Raw genomic sequence first — 15,920 nt, forward strand, 5'->3', positions numbered from 1 at the left:
AACAATAAAAGACCCCCTCCCGTGTCCTTTAAATGTGGGCATGGGAAAGTTAGTGTGCAGGTCAGTTAAGACCATTATAGCCACTAAATCTAGTTAATTTGTCATGGCATTTAGCAACTCTTGTTGAGCGGTATGTTAAAAATGAAAACCCTTCATTCTGGGACAGCCCAGTTCAGAGATGCACAATGTTAGTGGCTCACCACAGGGATGTATATTGGAATCACCAGCGACCAAAAGGCTGTGAAGGCTGGAGCCCAGGGATTGTTTTATAGTTACTCCCAGGGCAGTTATATTACTAGCCTCAAGCGGGGAGGAGAATGAGTTGTAGACATTGACAATTCCCCAGTTGATGTCCCCCCTTTGGGCCGTTAATACTAGAATTCCTGGGTGTGTAGTGAGCATCACCTGCAATTTCCAATCAAAAGCCACTGAAATATATGTGACTAATCCTCCCTTTGGTTTCCCACTCATAGATGGTCTGGCTGGAACAAAGAAGGCCTTATGACCTTCCAGGAAAAGGTCACAATCCACCGACCACGTTTCCTGGAGGCTAATTACTGTAAATTGCATAACATAACCCATCTTGGGTCCTAAAACTTAGCTGCCAACCCCACTATATTCCAGGATAGGAGATTGTTCGAACTCAACCTTGGGAGCCCCACAGCTACCTCCCCTAAATCCTGAGGATGTGGGACCTGCTTGGTCCAAGCAAGTACGGGGCCTGCAGTCAATCGCATTCCTCCATGCCTGTCAAGGCAGCAAATCTGTTGTTTGATGCCAATCTTTGGCTGGTACCAAGTTGCCTATCTACATCTAGCAGAGGTTGGACCAAGGGAATAGACTGGTGGGTAGGGTATGGTCTTTTTGGGTCACCCGCAGAGAGGGGGTACTCCATGACATCTACAGTCATGTCCCTATTGAAAGGTGGCATATAAAAATAGCCCAAAGGTAGTGCCTTGATGACAGAGCCCTCTAAGAGGGTGAAACTGCAGTCCCTAGAAAGAATACGGCCTGCAGTGAAGGGGTTATCAAAATGTATGATAATACAGTCACCTGTCCCCTGTTTATGCGAACTCCCAATCCAATTAACCATGCGGGCCATGAGTATGTTTTGAGATATATGAACACCCACTGTAGTGTTGTGTGTAAACCAGTGGTTTACTTTATTTAATAGCTGCCCATAATCTTCACTCTTCCCAATGGGGAGAGCAGGAACACTCCTCAAAATCACTACATATGAAGTGGATTCGGGTGGGAGATCAATAGTGGGAGGAATCGTCACCCGAAGAGACCTGCCCTCTGGTCTCTTGTCCCTCTGAGGCATAGGGGGCCCTATTCTTGTAGATGACTGCTGTATAGAGACTGAAGGGTCTATACTGGTGGGCCTCAAACCATTTGAGCTGTTCTTATCTAGCGCCTTGCTTTTTGCCGTTAGCCTGACATTGGGGGCTCACCCTGCTCCTTTCGGCCCTGCTCTTACCCCTTCCTTAGCTATTTGAGCGTTTGGCATGTTTGTGCTTACTGTTGGAATATCAGGAGGAGTATGAACCATAAACCTATCTAATTTAGATATCCTGTCTTCTACTGTACTTATTTTTTGAAGAATGGGGTCTATTAGGGTAGTCAGCATGGTTTCAAGCCTGCCCCAAAAGTCCCCCTCCAGTGTACTGACAGTTGGGAACCATACCCTGTTCTGATTCGGGGAGGTAGAATTTCCCTCACTACCGGCACCTGTAGTAGGAACAACTAACTCAGCCCTCCCAGATGTGCCCTTTACGGGTTTATTTGGCTTCGTTGTTCCCCGGCTCTTCCTTCTTACGACAGGGGAGTTATTGATACGGTTAGATTTTGTTTTTGCTTTCTGCCCTCTAGTTCTCAGTTTAGTTTTAACAGGGCTGAGTTCCTGCTCCAGAGATGTGCAGGAGACTGAATTAATCAGTGTTGCTGTGACAGCAAGTGGAGATTTGCCCAGCTGGTCTAGGAGTGTGTCCTGATTAGACACCGACAGAGCATCAGGAAAGGTAGGAGTAAGAGAGAGCCTACTTTGCCAGGTGTAAGGCTCCAATGATAATCTGCGCTCTGTTGATTTAATTTCATTAATGAGGAAAAGATTCAGCCCTCGTTAAAAAGGCATTCAAAGTTCCTGCCACAATTTTCCCTGGGATTAATTTCCGCTTACTCATTTTTAGCAGTTTATGGGTGTTCAGGGTTATTTGCTCAGATCCCTGTAAAGTGCAAATTTTCTAATAAAGATAAAGTGACTAGTGCAATATGAAATGTGCAAAATACGGAGCAGTTACAACAAACAATACAAATAACAAATTTAAAATATTCCTCAGGGCTGTTTAAAAAATACTAAGAACTTATACTGTAAATGATTATCATATCCACAGTGCAGTTGGTCACAAAAGGGACGCTGAAGTACAATGTGCAATTGAAAAGTCCTGTCTCCACAAATATAGTCTTGCCCGATTTTTATATATATATATATATATATATATATATATATATATATATATATATATATATATATACATATATATATATATATTGTTCACCAAATTGCCCTTAGCATTTAGGAGGCACACGACAGGTCTCCGCCTTTCCCGGCTTCACATTCAGCGCGTCTCCCCACTTTGCAAATCATTAAAATGCCCGACGCATTTCTGGGAATCACTCCCGTCATCAGGGGCTGCCATCAGCGAGACTTGTTCGTGCAACGATGTATTCTGGGCTTTTTTATTCATTCAAGTCCCAACAGTAGGCGTGTGCTAAGTGCGCCGTCATACTGAGTTTAGCTGGGATTTGTAGTCCTTTACGCTGCACTGTAAATGTTCTCTTTTAAGTAAAGACAAGAGTCACTGACCATTAAGGCACATATAAACCTATAGTAGGCTGCGTTGTGGTTCGATGCGCTGTGATTTTCATCGAGGAGTCCTGTGCCACACCTCCAACCAGTTTGGAAGCGCCGGCCTCAAACTGCTGTCAGACGTTTCTTGTTGCAGCAGTTGATGGTGCTCTCCCTACGACCAGGCTGCCGTGCTGTAGATTGTTCACCAAATTGCCCTTAGCATTTAGGAGGCACACGACAGGTCTCCGCCTTTCCCGGCTTCACATTCAGCGCGTCTCCCCACTTTGCAAATCATTAAAATGCCCGACGCATTTCTGGGAATCACTCCCGTCATCAGGGGCTGCCATCAGCGAGACTTGTTCGTGCAGCGATGTATTCTGGGCTTTTTTATTCATTCAAGTCCCAACAGTAGGCGTGTGCTAAGTGCGCCGTCATACTGAGTTTAGCTGGGATTTGTAGTCCTTTACGCTGCACTGTAAATGTTCTCTTTTAAGTAAAGACAAGAGTCACTGACCATTAAGGCACATATAAACCTATAGTAGGCTGCGTTGTGGTTCGATGCGCTGTGATTTTCATCGAGGAGTCCTGTGCCACACCTCCAACCAGTTTGGAAGCGCCGGCCTCAAACTGCTGTCAGACTTTTCTTGTTGCAGCAGTTGATGGTGCTCTCCCCACGACCAGGCTGCCGTGCTGTAGATTGTTCACCAAATTGCCCTTAGCATTTAGGAGGCACACGACAGGTCTCCGCCTTTCCCGGCTTCACATTCAGCGCGTCTCCCCACTTTGCAAATCAGTAAAATGCCCGACGCATTTCTGGGAATCACTCCCGTCATCAGGGGCTGCCATCAGCGAGACTTGTTCGTGCAGCGATGTATTCTGGGCTTTTTTATTCATTCAAGTCCCAACAGTAGGCGTGTGCTAAGTGCGCCGTCATACTGAGTTTAGCTGGGATTTGTAGTCCTTTACGCTGCACTGTAAATGTTCTCTTTTAAGTAAAGACAAGAGTCACTGACCATTAAGGCACATATAAACCTATAGTTGGCTGCGTTGTGGTTCGATGCGCTGTGATTTTCATCGAGGAGTCCTGTGCCACACCTCCAACCAGTTTGGAAGCGCCGGCCTCAAACTGCTGTCAGACGTTTCTTGTTGCAGCAGTTGATGGTGCTCTCCCCACGACCAGGTTGCCGTGCTGTAGATTGTTCACCAAATTGCCCTTAGCATTTAGGAGGCACACGACAGGTCTCTGCCTTTCCCGGCTTCACATTCAGCGCGTCTCCCCACTTTGCAAATCATTAAAATGCCCGACGCATTTCTGGGAATCACTCCCGTCATCAGGGGCTGCCATCAGCGAGACTTGTTCGTGCAGCGATGTATTCTGGGCTTTTTTATTCATTCAAGTCCCAACAGTAGGCGTGTGCTAAATGCGCCGTCATACTGAGTTTAGCTGGGATTTGTAGTCCTTTACGCTGCACTGTAATATATATATATATATATATATATATATGTATATATATATATATATATATATATATATATTCACTGAAAAAACCATAGGTTATAGACCATATATAGTTAGGAATTAGCATTTACAAAACCTTGAAAATTCACTGAAAAAACCATAGGTTATAGACCATATATAGTTAGGAATTAGCATTTACAAAACCTTATTTTACTCACACAAAACCATTGAAATTCCATATATAGTTAGTTGCACTAACTATATATCGCGCACCCGCAATCCACTGCTGATGATGTCACATATTACATCATTCATGACATGGTCAGTGACATCACTGATGACATCACTGATGACATCTCAAATGACATCACTGATGACATCACTGATGACATCACTGATGACAACATACAGTGACTGTATGTTTCTGTAAAGTTAAAATGTGTCTTACATATTGAAGAATGAGTGGAAGTATAAGTGTCTGGACAAAGGATTTAGTAGGTGCATGACTGAATGTATGAGTGAGTGATTAAATGTGTCTCACTGAGTGCATGGGTTAGTGACTAAACTGTCTTAATTTGTGCATCATTATGTCTGTTGTTCTGTAAACTGCTGCATGTGTTGATCAGTAGCTATATGATTAACTATATGGGTTACTGATTGATTGTCCAAGTATTTGTATGGGAGACTGAGTGTGTGTGTGGCTGGCTGGGAGGTGTGTGACTCTGTGCAGATCAATGTGTACTTGTATCAATGATTGTATAAGAAGGTAAGTATGTGTTAGTATATGTTTGAAAATGTAAGGTGCTCTATGTTTAACTGTATAGACAAGAAAATGGAAGTGTCATTGATTCTTTACAGGACTGACTAGGTGTGTGAGTAACTCCATGGATGAGTGGCAGACTGTGAGTGTCTGTATAGGTGTATGAGTGCATATGATAGTGTTGTAAAGATGAGTGATTGTATGTATGAATGATTGTATGAGTGAATGAGTGAATGTGTGTGTAGACATAGGAATCAGTGAGTGCGTATGTAGTAACTAGTATTGGTGTGTCAATGGTTTCAAAAATTATACTCTGTATTTAACACTGGGTGAAACAGAGGTTATATTAAAATGTGAGGAGATGCATTGTATTGTCACATGAATGATATCATCAGTGATGTGGTCATTGATGTCAAATGAGATGTCATCAGTGATGTCATTTGAGATGTCATCAGTGATGTCATCAGTGATGTCACTGACCATGTCATGAATGATGTAATATGTGACATCATCAGCAGTGGATTGCGGGTGCGCGATATATAGTTAGTGCAACTAACTATATATGGAATTTCAATGGTTTTGTGTGAGTAAAATAAGGTTTTGTAAATGCTAATTCCTAACTATATATGGTCTATAACCTATGGTTTTTTCAGTGAATTTTCAAGGTTTTGTAAATGCTAATTCCTAACTATATATGGTCTATAACCTATGGTTTTTTCAGTGAATTTCATTGGTTTTTTAACAGCTAATATCTGTAGCTGTAAAATGTATTCTTCTTTAAATCCAAAAATATATTTTATATGTTTATGAATATTTTTTTTTTTAAATATTTTTTTTTCTTCGTTCCCGCTTCGCGAATCGGGAAGCTTCCCGTTAGCTGACCTTGATGCCGCGAAATAGACCGCGAGCCGGTAAACGTTTCTTTACCGCAACTGCCGCGTTAGAAAACAACATCGTGACGCCTCCCGTCCGCATGACGTTTCACGTTGTCGCGTGATACGTCATATGACGTGCTACGTTAGCGAACTGGTACGCGAAGCGAGTCGCAAAGCGCAGGTTTCTGGAAGCAAACCGGGAGGCCCTGCAAAGCGCTTAACGTAAACACAGCAGGTCATGTGACTTGGTAATAACACTTTTCATTGGTTCATTTCACTTTTGGTTTCCTAATGATGTAAGACTAGGTCATATAATATAAAATGAACACTTTTCATTGGTTGAGAACTCTTGTTTTTCCCAAATGATGAAAATCCCTCCTTCTTTCCTCACTCTGACTTTCATCTTTGTGAGAGAAAGACCCTTTGTTACCAGTGAGCAATGGCTTCTTTAGTAGCTTCAGCTGGTGCTTCCCCACCACCTCCACCACATCCAAGGAAGAGTGGACCACCTGCTCAAGTTATAATTCAACAAGAAGAGGAAGAAGAGGAACAGGATGACGAGCACGAAGAGAGGCAGTTTTTGCCTGAGGAGCCCAGGACGTCTCACCGGAAAGAAAACTTCATTTGGCAATTTTTTTAAATTCCCAAAGGTCAGAAAAAAGTAAATGCAAGATACGTAACTTGCCTTATATGTCAAGATAGACTGTCCAGAGGGACCGAGAAAAAATACAGTTTCGGAAACTACACAATGCATCGCCATATGACTAGGTGGCATCCTAACAACTACAGTGCTGCACAGTTTCGGAACGACCTAGATAATCTCCCTATTATGGCCAGAAGATCTGTTGTACCGGAAGTAACGGGACCAGAGGGCAGGGAGATAGTGCCAAATATACAAATGAGATTTGGTGAAGTAAAACACGTCTGCGTACATTGCAATGGATTCATTTGCTACGGAGAAAGAAGCATCACTCTGATCAACAGAGCTATTGACTATCATATGCAAGTTTGTACGAAACGCCCAAAATAATAAATACTTTTTTTTTGTTTTGTTGCTCCTGTAGAGCCCTTTACAATGAATCGTTTTCATTGCCCCCTCCAAGAAAAACCCCCAAAAATATAAAACTGTTCAGAAAAATTCAAAAAAAGTAAAAAAATGTTCAGAAAAATAATAAAAAAAATATAAAACAACAAAAACAATAAAAAAAAGTTCTTTTCAGAACTACCTCCCCGTTATTAAAAAATTGGTACAATATTTGGAACTGTGCCAACCTCTATTTCTCGTAGTTCGCTTCCCAGTTCGCTCGCCGGTACGCGAACCGGAAGTGAACCAAAAATTTTTTTTTAAAAAAAAGAACAGTAAGTATAAGGGAAGGAAACAGACACTTATTTTAAAAGAAAGACAGCTATAAGGGAGTAAACTAGAGATACTATTACCCGTAATCCACTGCTGATGATGTCACATATTACATCATTCATGACATGCTCAGTGACATCATCAGCAGAGGATTGCGGGTTTTTTGGCAACGTGCCTTATCCACGGTTTAATAACGCTGCCTTTTGCTTTATATAAGTTTTCAAATTGTATGAAATATATACCAATAGGTCGTTATGAACCTTTAGGTAGTGCTTTTCTTCATGAGGTCTGGTCGCTTCCATACACATACAGATGTTTCAAAGATGATCAAGAAGTTTATCTGAATGGAGAGGAATGCACTGAGACGCCACATCATTCACTAATGTGTAGGCACATACAGTTACACGGTTCATGCAACAAACACCGACCAAATATGGCTTGCGTGTTGCAAGGCACGCCAGTTCCTGCTATCATCCCCACGTTCAAGTTGTTGGAAAATGGTAGTTATTTGATGCTCAATAATGAAGATTGTTCTGGGTTAATTAAAAGTATTCCTTTTATCGTAACAGTAAGTGAACGGGTTATTTGCTGCAGAAATGTTCTATTTCCTCCCACACATGAACATAGGGAGTTTTCAATCTCGCCACAAATACCAACCTTGGGAGCAGATTTCTACGGCATGGCAAGAATAAGAGCTCTTTTGTCTCAGAGAGAGGTGGCCTTGAGTTCGGCCCTTGAAACTTTCGTGCTTCACATAGCGAACACCCGTACAGAGGTGCAGACCCTTTTCAATACAGATTTGCCTTTCCATTTCAGCAAGATGGTTCGGACTATCTTTAACGCGTCCTCCACAAAGGCCCTGGCGCACTTTTTTAAAGTTGTTACCAGTGGTCTCGTGACTTCATTTGAGAAAATCTTTGGAGTCATCCCTGCTTTCTTTCATTCTATTTTTTCCACTCTGCTTCGTGGATTCCCATTTTTACTTGCATTACCAGCGGACGCTCTTGTGCTTTTTTACATTTTTAAATATGGATGTCCCTCCTGTGCAAGCTCCCGCCCTGCAGCTGCTGACACTGTTCCGCAATCGCATGCTAGAATATTATGGCACAATGCCGTTGGCGATATTAAGCACGGCATATGGATTATCTTTTCGATTCTCCTACTTCACCTGTGTCCAGCCTGTATTTCACTGCCTGACCTGTGATTTCGATTGGGCCATTGATTTGTGTCTCTGCGGACCGGTTTCTCCTGACGTCGACTTTAATCAGCTGATGACTCCTATCATTACTCACGAGTTGGTTTGTCCTGGCGAAAGGATTATGGCTGTGGCATTGATGCATGGACTAATTGGTCCCTGGAATTTACTGGCGGCAACACAGTCTTTCTTGGAACAGAGCTTTCTTGATAACCCACCGAGCTGTCCTCTGATGGTGATAGAGGATCCGGTGCTGGGAGAGCACGTATGTTCTTTTCCGCTTTTAAATTGGATGGCTGAACTCTTTTCGGATGAAGACGGTGACTTCCTATTGGAGGCTGTTGCAGCTTATTTTGCATACACAGTTATGTCATAGACTTTTTTCATGTTTGATATGCTGAGTACTAGCATTTCATTGACAATTCATTGACTTATTTGTCAAGTTTTTATTATTTAGCTTGCCTATTGGCTTAAGACTCGATAAAGTACTTGGCTGTTTTATTTTTCTTTAGCATTAAATTTTCCTAGTTTTTAATGCTTTACCTTGCGGACCGTCCACATATAAACTTGCAATCTGCTCTCATGAGATGGCACTTCTATTATCTTATTCAGTTCGTTTCCGGATCATGGGGAGGTGTCATCTAGGTCCTGGATATCTTTACACCGTGTTAAGTTAGCATGGGCTCATTACCGGTTTAAACGCCATTTTTCCTTTTTTGCAACTTCTGCACACGACACTTAGTTGTTGCTTTAGCTTTCAACCTAGTAGTTCATCGTGGTTTACATGAGAATAATATGTTCTTGCTCTACTATCTGCTTTGCTTGTTAAACTATATCTGTACAGCGAGTGCTGAAGTTTCAAGAACAACACGATACAGAATTGTTATGAGGTCTGATCTCCACGACTTCATACTCATAACATAAGTGCAACTTCTGCCAATTCTGGGCATGAGGCGGGTTTTATATTGCTTTGCCGAACACACATACACAACAGTTGATGCGGTTCACATGAAGAGAGAGCTGGTGTATGCTGATGTGATTCCTTCAAATCTAAGACACTAAAGTATGGGCACGCCCTAAACCAACACAAAGAGACCTTCTTAGCAAATAATATAATATGTGTATTAGGGAGGGTGAGATATAAGCAGCCGCGGGCCGTGGAGGGAGTTACGGTGGGGCAGGGAGGCGGGGAGGGGGAGGGGCAGGGTGGAGCCCTCTCCACCCTGCCCCTCCCCCTCCCCGCCTCCCTGCCCCACCGTAACTCCCTCCACGGCCCGCGGCTGCTTATAAGTGTTGCTAACTCTTATTCATTTACAGCATGTTAACATACTGTCACCATTCGCTTTTTATGTACTAGTAACTATGCTGGTAATTTTGCTACTGATAATATGTGTACTTGTATTATCTAACATACTACGCCTGAGAAGACGGCATTAGTAAATAAACATTTCAAATACACATGTGTTCTTCTTAACTCCATGTTCTGGTTTCTAAGAAATATATAACGACCGACTGTTCATGAGTTCCACGTATCCTGAGGTACTATAAGTTCATATTCTGGATTGTCTAAACATTGAGAGTTTGTTATATCCAATGTGACACTGTACCTAGCTTGCTAAGGGGTTTTGATTACTAAGGTGAGTTCTGGGACACTTTAATTCGCCGAGGTTCCAATCCTCTGTCCACAGTTCTGTGTGAGAACAGAAACCCTGCGACAGGGGCACCCCTGAGCCTTGCTGGAGCTTCATCACACTTGCGATACAACTCCAGCAATGCGCCACCTTTACGGCACAGATATGTCACGCATCTGTGCTGTTTTTGCCCCATGATGCGCTGCATTGTAAATGCAGCATACCATAGGTGACGGAACAGCGGCACAGAATGACTAACACATCCCTAGTGATGCGCCAGTCATCATAAATCTATCCCTATGCTTCTTATCTTGTTAGAGATGAACCGCCATATGTATCATCAAAGTTTTTTGCATTTCCTAAATAGCGAACTTTAAGGAATAAATAGCGATTCTTTACCATTCCTAGTTTGCGATGACCTATTTGCTAATTACAAATTACCCATTCATTTCCATGCAGCAGGAGGCCCATAGGAATGAAGGTGCAATTTGCGATTAGAAATTACCTCATCGCAAATTACGAATTTTTCCGAGGGTGCAGGGGTGTCTCAAGAACACCCTGCTGCACCCCCGAAAAAGAAATTTGGGGGCATATGGCGCACATAAATTTTTAAAACATTCCTTTACCTCAAAAACGATTTTCTTTTTTTTTATATATTCATACTTTGAGTTTCAAAACAGTCTCAGAAACACACCAATTTGTCTTCAGCAGAGCAAAAGGTATGCACTCCAGAGTCTGCAGCTATCAAAAGCACAGAAATGCTGTAATTCCTCACACATATCTCTCATGTCACACCAATCAAAACTCTTCCCTCACTTTTTTTCAAAGCAAAACCCTGCCCCCTCTCTGCTTTTTCTGCATAGCAACCACCTCTTGCAAAACCTCTGGTGTTTCCAAGTTCACACAACAATGTTGCAATTGAACTCTGAACTCTCAGTGCACCTGCATATCCAGAGCATTCTTTCATTTAATGATTTTTTCTTCGCCACTCAAAATACATCTTTCAACGAACTCATCCATGCACACTAACTTTCTGTTTTCAGCAATCAAAATCCACCAATCACTCTTACTGCTTCATTAACACAGAAACTCCTCAGTTTTTTTCATTTTACACTCTCATTTTTTCAACTGCCATTTCATTGCCACACTTCATCTGACTGCAGCAGAACCTTCTCTCGCCATGTTTTCTGTCTGGATTGTTGGACATAGTTATATCTATTGGGCTCAAAGGTACGCTGAAAACAGGAATTTACCTAACCTCAATTTACAAGATGTGGAAATTAAGTGGTTTGGCCACAGAGGATTAAAATGTCACCAATTGATACCATTGGTGAAAACCTTTATGCATTTGCCAAAACCTGACCTGTTAATTGTGCACTGTGGAGGTAATGATTTGGGCACTTTGACTGGGGTAGGTCTGGAAATGCTTTTAAAGGACACCTTTGAGCAATTGATGGCACTTTTTCCTCAGACTGCCTTGGTATATTCAAATATATGCCAAAGACAAAAATGGAGGTGGTCGAACCAATTTTGTCCACAAATTGAGAAATCGAGGAAGCATGTAAACAAATGTGTTTCAGCTTACATGAGAGACCATGGAATGGGCTCCCTGTACAACAATAACTTGCGTTACTACATGCAAGATATCTACAGAGGAGATGGAGTTCACTTCTCAGATGAGGGCAACAGAATTTTCACTCTGAATTTAAGACTGTGCATTGGTACCTACTTATAAGTACCTAAATGTACCATAAACCCAAAAGCTCTTCTCAGAGCTACCCTACATCTGATCACTCACAATTATTATTTTACTCTAACTTTTTTCACTAATTTTCAAGAAAGTACGCTCCCCAGAACGCTTCCCGGTTCGCGAACCGGGCGCACTCCACGCAAAAAAATTAAAAAAACTGTATATTTTTTTTTTGCCCTGCGAGACCCTTTCAAAGCCTCCACATCAAACCTAGGGGGTCAGGGACGATCTACTATGCCCCCTTATGGTCATTTGCCCCTTCGCTTTGGCCTCCTCTTGTCTCTCGATCCTACCGAGAGACAAGATGGCGGCCGCTACGGACTGTTTGGAATGTTTACAGACGCCGAAGAACCAATCAGCTTCGCAAACCTCCGTAACGCGAAAAGTACACGAAGCGGAGCGCTATTACAGATATATATCTTTTTTTGAACGTTAATTTCTCAAAATCCACTGGAGCACATATATTGAGACCTAGCAAAGGCACATCGGGCTACCAGTCCCTAATATTTTACCAAGTTTCGTGCAAATCCATTCAGCCGTTCGATTATTATTATTATTTTTTTGTTTTTGCCCCGCGGGGCCCTTTTAAAACCGCCACATCAAACCTAGGGGGTCAGCGAGGATCTACTATGCCCCCTTATGGTCATTTGCCCCTTCGCTTTGGCCTCCTCTTCTCTCTCGATCCTACCGAGAGACAAGATGGCGGCCGCTACGGACTGTTTGGAATGTTTACAGACGCCAGAGAACCAATCAGCTTCGCTTCACAAAGCTCCGTTGCGCGAAAAGTACGCGTCCTGGAGCGCTGCCCGGTCCGCTGTTACAGATATATATCTTTTTTTAAACGTTAATTTCTCAAAATCCACTGTAGCACATATATTGAGACCTACAAAAGGCACATCGGGCTACCAGTCCCTACAATTTTGCCAAGTTTCGTGCAAATCCATTCAGCCGTTCGGGCTAAAAGTGAGGCCAACCTCCCTATGGAAAACTCAATGTTAAAAACACGTTTTGGGACCCCCCTTTTTTCTCGGCCCCCCTTGACGAACCCCCCCCAAATTTTCAAGGGCTGCTCAGAAACAAAATGTGCCATTTTTCTGAAAATTTCAGCCAATTCCGTCCACAAACGCCAAAGTTATTAGACATAGAATTTTCAAAAATCCCATAGAGAAAAAATCCTAACTATATATACCTACTGGCGACCGCCAGTAGGTAATATATATATATATATATATATATATATATATAGTCAATATGGGCACTCCTGAAATGTCAGGGCCAAATATGCTAAAAATATACAGGTAATAGAACGATTCTTGAGCTTGTGACCATCTAAGGGAATAAAAGTAAGTAGATCCCTAAGCCAACAGTACCTGCACAAAGGTCCTCACTTGCTGATGAAATGGGGGTGGCCCTGCCCTGCCTCTTCCTGGTGATGATGGGTGCAGGACGGGCCGCGCTGACTTTGAGGGCCTCCGTCGACCTGCAGTGATGCCCTCCGCTGGCGCAGCAGAGAGCCTCCTGGGAGGTGTAGTCTCCACCTGGCCGTTCCCCTCACAGCACGTGGATGGTGCTGTGCCTGTTGTTCCCCTCACAGTGCTGAAGGATTCAAGGTGAGGTGGGCAGAGGGAGTAGAACAGCCGTTCCCCTCACGGTGTAGGAAAGAGATTTCTGGCGCGTTCCCCGCTGCGGGAGGGCCGTGCTGACTTTGAGGCCCTCTGTCGCCTTGCAGGGACGCCCTCTGCTGGCGCTGCAGAGAGCCTTCTGGGAGGTGTAGTCTCCACCTGGCCATCCCCCTCACAGCAGCATGGATGGTGCTGTGCCTGCAGTTCCCCTCATGGCCCTGAAGGATTCAAGGTGAGGTGGGCAGAGGGAGTAGAACAGCTGTTCCCCTCACGGCGTAGAAAGAGAGATTTCTGGTGCGTCCTGCGCTGTGGTAGGGCCGCGCTGACTTTGAGGGCCTCTGTCTCCCTGCAGTGACGCCCTCCGCTGGTGCCGCAGAGAGCCTCCTGGGAGGTATAGTCTCCTCCTGGCTGTTCCCCTCATTGCGGCATGGATGGTGCTGTGCCTGCCGTTCCCCTCTTGGCACTGAAGGATTCAAGGTGAGGTGGGCAGAGGGAGTAGAATAGCGGTTCCCCTCATGGCGTAGGAAAGAGATTTCTGGCGCGTTTACACTTGAATAAGTGAATCTCTCGAAGGAAGGAATTTGTGCTCCATTGGGGGTGATTCAGAAATCATTTGCACACCTAAGTTTAACTTGATTGCTTACCGGACATGATTTGCAATTGCAAAATTCAAGTTTGTAATTCGTCCTTGTTTGTAGACATATTCACAAGTAATATTACACCTATATTTTTTAATATTATGCAGGAGTAAATCTGCTCCCAACATTTAGCAGTGGGTATTCCTGGGTGGGAATACCTTTGATGCAAAAAAACACCTAAAACCAAACGATTATGTGTAATGATATATGTTTGCGAGGCACATGCGCACACTGTGTTATTCACACCTGTAAAGACCAGGAGTAAATATTTATCTAGGAAGGAATTTGAAGGGAAACCCATCCCCTACATTTTTGTGGGTGTAGGGAAAGGGGATCATGAATGACTGAGTGAAGAACTATGTGTAAAGCACGAACAGCTGCTCCCAAAGGGATGTCCCGTGCTAAGCAAACTAAGATAACAAATAATCAACTACATCTCTTTAAAGAGGAAGGTCATCAGACTAGATTTGAAAGCTGATTCAATTCAATCGCCTTAAAAAAAGCTAAGGCCTGACATGTCATTGCCTAGCTGCTCACATGAAGAAACCTCTTCCTCCTGCTCTAGCTTAGTGGACCTTAGGAATACATAAAAGGATCTAGTTAGCTGATCGGAGTGCTGTTATGTTAATAAGCTTTAACCCTTTCCTGTATGCAAATTGGGCCTTTATTGTGCAGAGCTTGGTGAGTAACCATTAAGGGCGTGATTCACAAAAGTAATCTGAGACAAAATCCTAACTTTATGACTTTCGGTATTCACAAAAGGCATTTAGTAGTAGTAAAGTTAGGATTCCTAACTTTACTACTACTAAACTGAGACAAAATCCTAACTTTACGACTTTCGGTATGCACAAAAGACATTTCGTTTTAGTAAAGGTAGGATTCCTAACTTTACTACTACTAAATCCCTTTTGTGAATACCGAAAGTCGTAAAGTTAGGATTTTGTCTCAGATTACTTTTGTGAATCGGGCCCTAAGGCTTTAAATTTGACTCTTTGCCTGATTGGGAACTAATGCACTTCCTTGAGATCTCCGCGGATAGATTGCCTTTGAGGGATGTCTAAGATTAAGCATTCTGTAGCATTTTGCAGTTCCACAAGCCACCCCCGATGCAGAACATTGGCATAGTCAAGTCTGTATGTGGTGAGAGCATGAACATTGTCTTTCTGTGTATGGACAGGAAGGAATTGGATAGGCTTATTTAGAGATTTTTTTAACCAAATAGAGCGTTGCTGTCAGGGCCATACTTGCGGCTTAAAGGACAGGTTCTTGACAAATTTGCTCCCTGTTTGTTCGGCTACCACAGCCGCAATTGGGGGATGCCCTAGTCTGGTGGGCCAAAGAAATCTAATGTGCAGCAGGGAAGAGTTTCCAAAGACAAAAATCTCTGACTTATCCGGATTCAGCTTAAGACAACTGTTTCGCTTCCACGTAGCCACCAGAGTGAGGCACCTCTGAAAATTTGGTACAACTGTGCCATCCAGTTGGTGAAAGGCTAACTTCAATTGTGTGTGATCTCCATAGGACACAATATTAAAGTACCGTGGCTCCACTCACTTCCTGAGCAAGTGGTGTCATGTGTCTATCAACATGGGACTTAACGCTGTACCTCGAGACGTAGGGGAAATCAACTAAAGGAAAAATATTTGTCACTGTGAAGATAACCAGAAAAATTCACTTGAGCAAATCAATACATGTATATTTACTAATGTAAAAAACGGAAGTAATCCTGCAATCTTTTTTGATCTCAGCCCAGCCATTAATTCCAAATGTGGAGCAAAACCA

At 43.0% G+C, this 15,920-nt stretch overlaps 1 protein-coding gene across 1 annotated transcript in view; it reads left to right on the top strand.

Annotated features, from left to right (window-relative positions):
- The window catches only part of CA8 (carbonic anhydrase 8 (inactive)), a 698,424-nt gene that overhangs the window by 126,103 nt on the left and 556,401 nt on the right, over nucleotides 1–15,920 (top strand). The window lies entirely within an intron of this gene.

The sequence above is a fragment of the Lissotriton helveticus genome, chromosome 4_1 (assembly GCF_964261635.1).
Source record: "Lissotriton helveticus chromosome 4_1, aLisHel1.1, whole genome shotgun sequence".
Classification (NCBI taxonomy): domain Eukaryota; kingdom Metazoa; phylum Chordata; class Amphibia; order Caudata; family Salamandridae; genus Lissotriton; species Lissotriton helveticus.